Raw genomic sequence first — 6,000 nt, 5'->3', positions numbered from 1 at the left:
TTGAATCAGCTTCATTCAACAAACAGGTAATAAACACCTCATGCAGGCTGGGCCCCGAGGTGTCCAGATAAGATACAGCCCCGGCCCGCAGAGCCCACAACTGAAAGAAGAGAGACCATCTGCCATGGGCACAATGACGCCCCCCAAACTGTTCATGTCCTAATCCCCAGAACCTGCGAACATGCTACCTAACGTGGCAAAGCAGAATTAAGGGTGCAGATGGAATTAAGGCTGCCAATTAGCTGATCTCCAGAGATTATCCGGGATGGACCCAATGTCATTACATGGGTCCTTAGAAGTGGAAGAGGGCAGCAGAGGGGAGTGTATGGGAGTGAGGTGATATGAGCAAGACAGGACTGGCCTCAGCTGGCTGAGTCAGTGCTCTCCTGCCCTCTCCACACGGCCACCCACCCCACCCCTAGACCACCTGGGAAGCCTGTATCCTGATCCAGAAGCTAGGATTCCTGCCTCCCTTCCAAGAGGAGCACAGACCTAGCCTGGCTTGTCCCACACTGTCCCACAGCTCAGCAAAGCCGGGCCTCGCATATGCACGCCTGGCCAGAAGAGAGAGTTCAGGACCTTGAGCCGGGATGCTCGCATGATCCTGGTGAGATCTGGAACTGCCCGAGCCTCTGTCTCCTCATCTGAAAAATGAAGCTGAGCTCATTTATCCTAACGCCTCAGCAACTGCAAAGGTCCTTGGTCTGCTCTATAATCCCTGGGCCCTGCAGAGAGCCCCCAGCTCCGGCCTCAGCAGATCCACCTCCTCATTCCCCGCAGGTCCCTGGGGTCCGGCGGAGCCCCAGCCAGAGGAATGTGAGCCATTCCCGGCATCTCCTCCCCTGTGACAAGCCCAGAGAGGGGCTGGGGCCTCTGGGCCTTTCTGACAGGAAATTAGCTGGGCCTGGCCTTCCCACTACCAGCTGCTCTGCTGACCCTGACCCTGTGTTTTCTGAAACCCGATACTGCAGATTTCAGAGCCTCTTCATTCCGGAGGAGGCCTGGCTGAGCTCTGTGTCTGTCGGGCCTCCAGCCTACATGCAGCCTGGCCTTCCTGCCCTGGTAACGGGGCCTGGGCTGCAGCCCCCGCTGTGACCCTCAGCGGCCCCGTCCCCTCCAGGGGAGCCGTCACCCCGTCTCTGGGCGAGAGGCGGAGCCCAGGCGCACAGCGGCTGCCCACAGAAAACGAGTTGGAGGCAGCCAGAGGGGAAGAGGGGAGGCCACTTAAGAGGCCCTTGGAGTCCTAGAAGGAATCACGGTGGTTTGGACCAGGATGGGACAGTGAGGACGTGAAAACTGTAGGGAGTCCGAAGCCACTGAGGAAATCAGATGGAAAGAAGCTGGTGCTAGTCTGGCCATGGAGGCCGAGGGGCGGGGGTGTCCAAGGACCCTCGGGTGTCTGAGTTGCACAGCAAAGGGCTGGCAGCATGTCTCACTAAGAGGAAGGACACCAGGGGCCAACCAGCGCGGTGGGGGGGGGGGGCGTAAGGTCACCCTTGGACATGTAGAAGCCGAGGTGCCTCTCAGAGGCCCCGGCACAACTGGATATTCACAGAGGTGTGAGCTGGAGAGGCACGTTCGGGGCAGAAAAGTAGAGCTGGTTATCCAAGCTGAGAGCAGCTGAAGCTGCCAAGGGCAAGAGGAGGGAGTAAGAGAGGACAGGCAGCCCGTGCCCGAAGGACACTCCTGCTGGCGGCCGCAGAGCGGAGACCCGGCCAGAGGAGCCGGAGGAGCAGCCAGAGCTGCAGCGAGGCTGGAGGAATGCTATGTCTCAAGGAGCCAGGAGTGGTCAGGAGTGCGGGAAGCGCCCAGAAAACTCGGAAGAGGAGGATGAGAAAGTTACTTAGGATTTAGAGGCCTGCAGGTCGCTGGTGACTGTAGGGGGCACAGGTTAGTGGAGTGAGGGGCATAGAAACCAGGCTGGCGTGGACTGGGAGGTGCTGAGGGGTGAGGAAACATGACGTGTGTAAACAGCACTTGGGAGGGATTTTACGGTGAATGGGAGGAGGCTGGGGCGGCAGCTGGAGGGGTATGCAGTCAATGAGAGGATTTTTGTTTGTTCGTTTTTTAAAGCAAATGAGACTTGAGCGTGCTTATATGTTGCTGAGGAGGATTCTGCTGACCAAACCGGAGAAAGCAGGGATGACACCCAAAAGAATGGTTTTGAGCCAGCATGAGGGCTTGCCGGGGCCACGCCACAGGTCAGGGCTGAGCTAGAGGCAGCCCGCATCCCACAGCCTCCCGGCCCAGCGGTGTCTTCACTGCCCACTGTCCACACTGCTCCTCGAGGCACAGGGAACATCAAGGGTCACCCATCCCGTTCTGTCCGAGAGGGAAAATGTCTTTTGGGGGAGAGGGCAGCCTCCAGCAGGACCATGGGCAGCTTCTGAGGGGCAGGGGGCCCAAGGGGCTCAGAGGGAACCTCTGACTCTACACTTGGCTGGCCGGGGCGCCACCTGCGATTGCTCTATGTGCCCCACAGCCAAAGTCCAGCACTTTTGATGGCCAACTACATGCATCTGTGGGCCCCACTAATCCTCACTGTGGAGAGCAGGGTTGGAGACAGCTGGGCAGACAGTGGTGGGCATGACAAGGCGGAAGAGCCAAGGGCCCCTAGGCCTGTTGTGAGCACAAGGCTCACTGCCAGTGGCAGGAAGCCTGAGACCTGCCAGCCAACATCCCTGACCCTCCATCTACCTGGCAATGCCACTGGGCTCTGCCAGCATAGGACAGTCCCAGGCATTCCATAGGGCAGTCGTTCTCAGAGGACAGTCCCTGGGCCAGGAGTCTCACCCTGGCGGCCCTGGATAGAGCATCAGCCCTGCATGCAGATGGCCGGGTTCAATCCCCCGGTCAGAGCACACAAGAGAAGCGACCATCAGCTTCTCTTCCCCTCTTCTCTCCCTTCTCTCCCTCCTCCCCTTCTCTCCCTCTTTCTCTCTCACAGCCAGTGGCTTGATTGGTTCAAGCATTGGCCCCAGGCACTGAGGATAACTCGGTTGATTTGAGCATCAGCCCCAGATGGGAGTTGCTGGGTAAATCCCGGTTGGGGTGCTTGCAGAAGTCTGTCTTGCTATCTCCCCTCCTCTCCGAAAGAAAGAAGAAAGAAGAAAGAAAGAAAGAAAGAAAGAAAGAAAGAAAGAAAGAAAGAAAGAAAGAAAGAAAGAAAGAAAGAAAAGAAAAGGGAAGCAAAGAGGGAGGGAGGGAGGGAAGGAAAGGAAGGAAAGGAAAGGAAAGGAAAGGAAAGGAAAGGAAAGGAAAGGAAAGGAAAGGAAAGGAAGGGAGGGAGGGAGGGAGGGAGGGAGGGAGGGAAGGAGGGAGAAAGGAAGGGAAGGGAAGGAAGGGAGGGAGGGAGGGAGGGAGGGAGGGAGGGAAGGAAGGAAAAGAAAGGCGAAAGGGAAGCTGCTCAGACCCCACACATGTACTGAATCAGAAACTCTGGGGCCGGGTTCAGCAGTCTGTATGTGACAAACCTTCAAGCTGATCTGAAGCAACACTGCCATAAATACATAGATGCTTCTGTGTGACATGTTAAGTGTGTGTACAAACCATACACATAGGACACTTACAATTCAAGTAGCATGAGACTCTGCCCTAAAAAGGTTGTCAGTGTGAGAGGGGACAGACAGCCAGTCATCCGCTCAGAGTACAGATGGCAGGTTTCCTTGAAAAGTCAGGTCACTCCAAGCTCCAGAGCCCGCCCTGAACAATGTGGGCTGCTGTCCCACAGAGTTTCCCATTAAGCCTGCTGTTTGCCTCCGCCTTGCGAGAGCTGGGGCCAGAGCGACTGCGGCTCGGGTGACATGGGTGCTGCCAGGCGCCCCTGCGTCCCTGCAGTAACCCCTCATTATCCAGGACAGGCACAAAGCCGCCTCTGCCGAAGGGTGGGGCTGGGTGGCCACATCATCCCACATGTCCCCAGGTCCACAGCGGAGTGGAGCGGGACCACCTTCCCTAAGGGGCAGCCATACAAACGCTGGTCATGAGTGAGAGTTAAGACTCTTCTGTGTGCCATTCGCTCCAGCCTCATCTTACTGGAACCATCAGCAGCGTTGACAACACTCATTCTCTCTGGCTTCGGACACTTTCTTCACTCTGAGATCTGGTTTTCCTTCAACCCCACTGGCCAGCTCTCCTGTGCTGGTCGTTCAGCCAAACTAGAACACTGCACTCCCTGAGCCAACTCTATTTTCACTCTTGCCAGATGGTCTCAGGGGTCTCGTGGCTTTAAGTACCACCTCATGCTAGCCAGCAAGAAGTCCCACCCTGGAATCCAGCTGAAACCTCTGCCCTGACCCCCACACTCATCTACCCAGCTGCCCTTAACCTCTTCACGGAGTGTCTGCAGGCCTCGCAGTGAGCTCATGACTAAAGGGAACCCCCCTCCCCACTCTCCCTCCCGCCAAAATAATAGAAAGCGTGCTTCTCCTCTTTAGGGATGGAAACGCCACCTCACAGCTGCCCAGGTCTTAGAGTCGTCCTTGACAGAAAGTTCCCTTCTCTCATGCCCATAGCCCATCTCTCAGAAAATCCTGATAACTCCACCTTCAAAATACACCCTCATCTGGACTGCTTGTCACCACCTTCACCACTGCCACCCTAGTCCAAACCGCCTGGGTCCACCTCCCACCCGATTCCTGCAGGAGCCTCCTGACTGGTCAGTAAGTTTATTTTGTTTGCAGTCTACTTTCACATAGAAGTATTGCCAAGGTACAAACAGGCACATAAATCCACACCTGATGACACTCTGTGGAAGGAAGGAGGCAGAGTGGCCACGAGGAAGGCCGCTGGGCTGGGAGGAGGGAGGCCAAGCCAGCGAGTGGTGACAGCCCGTCTCCTTGGGAGATGGGGGCGGAGCGGCCGTTTCTGACCTGCCAGTTCCGGTTTCATGAGGCCTGAAGGGCAGCGAGGTCCATGAGGTTGCACATGGTATCCTCACAATTTTCCCTGCCATTTCCTGATCATGTTTGGGTGTTTGTTCATTGCAATCAAAGTAGTCCTGACTTGCAGCCTCCCACCCATCCGTACCACCATCCTACACCCAGCCTGCCAGTCCACCAGACAGCTAATCCTCTGTCTACAAATCAAACAGTCCATGAGTCCTTCCATCGCTGTAGCTTCCATCAGCCTAGAGTCCATTCATCTACCCCTCAGCACATAACCAATGACTCCCTCTGACAGCAGACTTTCAAAACCTACAGGGTGGAGTGGGGCGGCCGAAAGGTGAAGCGTCTTGAGCACCAGGCTAAGGCAGTCCAATATTATTGCTAAACACTGGGGAGCTATGGAGGACTGTGAGCAGAAATGTCACATAATCATATCTGTATTTTAGAAAAACAACACAGGGAGCTATGAATAAGAAGTATTAGAGGGGAGTAGTCTAAAGGCAAGAAGACTAGTTGGGCTAACACCACAATATTCTAGATGATGAATTAGGGCAGAGGCATAGCAGGTAGAGAAAGGAAGTTTCCAGGAGACACAGGGGGCAGCCCTGGAGCGCAGCCATGCCCAGGGGGGCCCAGGCTCTGTGCTTGCCCCAGTTCTCGGTGATGTCCTTGCCCCATGACGTCCAAGGCAAGGAGTCCCCAGGAGTTCCCAGGAGGCCCAACCCAGAACCAGCTCTTTCCAGACCCATCTGCAGAGCCCTCTCTTCTACAGATCAAGGCCTTTACCAAGGGACAATTCCAGAGTACACAGTCACCCAACTCCAGTCTCACAGCTCAGCCCTGGCTGCCGAACGCTGGGGCCTTGTCTCTGGTAATTTTCTCCAACTCTGCAGAGGCTGGGCCTGCAGCCCAGTCAAGTCCAGGTCTGGGAGGGAGCCCTGGCTCCCTGCCCGCCCACGGAGGCTATATTTGGAGCACAACAACTCCCTACAGACACAGACTTAAGAACCACCCTACAGCGCTGCCCCAACCAATCTCACCCGGTGTCCCAGCAGGGCGGGTGTTGCTCATATCCTACAGCGCTGCCCCAACCAATCTCACCCGGTGTCCCAGC

This window comes from Saccopteryx bilineata, chromosome 1, assembly GCF_036850765.1.
Source record: "Saccopteryx bilineata isolate mSacBil1 chromosome 1, mSacBil1_pri_phased_curated, whole genome shotgun sequence".
In the NCBI taxonomy this organism is placed as follows: domain Eukaryota; kingdom Metazoa; phylum Chordata; class Mammalia; order Chiroptera; family Emballonuridae; genus Saccopteryx; species Saccopteryx bilineata.
This window is presented reverse-complemented; position numbering follows the sequence as displayed.